At 50.3% G+C, this 1,921-nt stretch overlaps 1 pseudogene; it reads left to right on the top strand.

The window, feature by feature from the left end:
* The first annotated feature begins 719 nt into the window (after positions 1-719).
* Positions 720-1,921, top strand: LOC119279082 (annotated as a pseudogene).

Consider the following 1,921-nt stretch of genomic DNA (forward strand, 5'->3'; position numbering starts at 1 on the left):
TATCCATGTTATTTTGAGAAGACATGATTGCTTTATTAGTATGCTTGAAGTTGCTATTTCTTATGTCAATATGAACTTTTATTTTGAATCATTTGGATCTGAACATTCACGCCACAATAAAGAGAAATACATTGAAAAATATGCTAGGTAGCATTCACACTTCATAAATTCTTTCTTTTATCATTTACCTACTCGAGGACGAGCAGAAATTAAGCTTGGGGATGCTGATACACTACTAGGAAAATGCTTATACATAGAAGTTTACCAGTAGCGTTTGTTTGTGTCCCCACGCTACTGGTAATGACCAGTAGCACTGGGTACAAAGCACGCTACTGGTATGGCTTAGAAGCAGCGTTGGTTTCTTTGGGGCGCGCTACTGGTAAATAATTCTTGACTGTGCCCTGCGGACAAACCATAACAACGGCGTGGGTCGTAAACCTATGCCACTGCTAATGGGATAACCGTAGAGCCGGTGAGACACCTTGTGCTACCGCTAGCACAGTCCGTCAGTCCCACACCGGACCACCCCCGATCCATTACCCACCCCACCAACCGTCCCTGTTCAACCCCACATCGCACCCATCCCCGATCCAGATTCCCTCCACCTCCTCTCCTCTCCTCTGCCGCCAGGATCCCCTCCCGGTTCTTCTCCGGAATAAGGCGATGGAGCGAGAAGGGAAAGGGGAAGGGGAAGCAGTGTGTGTCGGCGCGGCGGAGCAATGGCGGACAAGCCGAGCCGGGCGCTGGTGCTGTACGCCGCCGGCCATGCAGCGCTGCTCGCCGGGGGCGGAGGGGGGAAGGGCCAGCTCGACGCATTCGCCTCCATCGCCTCCTGCAGCTTCCTCTCCGTCCGCACCCCCGCTGTCAATGGTACCAATCCGCCCCCACCCCCTCTCGCACTCTGCGCGGTTGCTCTGCTTTGCTTGCCCCCCATTAAACTGAGAGGCTTTTGGTCTTGTCTCCCAACCAAGAGGATGGAGGGGACGGGAACAGCGACTCGATTCTCGAGCTGGCGCAGCTGCTCGACGTGTGCGATGCCCTCTACTCTGTCAAGGTGTGATCCTGCTCTTCGGGTTTGCGTCCAGGCGAAGTAGTTGCACAGAGGGTTTGAGTATGCGATGCTGATTGTATTTGTTTCACGTTAGGATGGGGAAATTGCCCGGGTGGATCCGCAGGAGCTACCAGTCCCCAAGCTATCCGAGAGGTTCGATGTATGTGTGATCTTTTGCTTTGATTACTGTCAGTGTATCCATTGTAAATGCTAGGGATGACTCTGCTGCTTTATATGTTACTTCTATTTCATGGGGCTGAGAGCTGCTATGGTCAGCAATTGCCCCAGTGTTAGCTCATTCGCGGCGAATCTTGGCTTCCATGTTTAGGAACTGAGGATTTTGCCGCGCAGTCAGGTTCTGGCAGCAGTTCTAAGGACACTAGAATAATTGACCGGGCGTTCACTCTGCTGGGATTTGCAGAGCGGAATGTCCAGGATGCGTCCGAATTCGATCTGGTATTTGTGCATGCCACAATGGAGAACACAGCCAGCAAGCTTGGGAAATTAGGGATGAAGACGTATCTCAACCGTCTTGACAAATTGGTGGCTTCAGTCATGGAAGCTGCGCCGGTCAGTTCAGCTGTCGCTGCCCGTATTCATGTTTCTGTTATCTTGAGCTATGGATCTGCTACTGCAAATAAGGAAGAGGCATGCCTCATCTTGAACTCTTCAATCGAAACTGATTCCGACTTGAAGTTACTCCATCCACAAATAACTTTATTATGCATATCCTGCAGGAATCATCATCCAATGCTACTGGCACAGTGGCAACAAGGAGTAACACGTTCTGATTTGGCCAAGGAGTTCTCTTTTGAGGAATTCATAAAGATCTGCTTAATGCACTTTTTAGAATGTTTGCCTGAATCATAG

This window comes from Triticum dicoccoides, chromosome 3B, assembly GCF_002162155.2.
Source record: "Triticum dicoccoides isolate Atlit2015 ecotype Zavitan chromosome 3B, WEW_v2.0, whole genome shotgun sequence".
NCBI lineage: Eukaryota > Viridiplantae > Streptophyta > Magnoliopsida > Poales > Poaceae > Triticum > Triticum dicoccoides.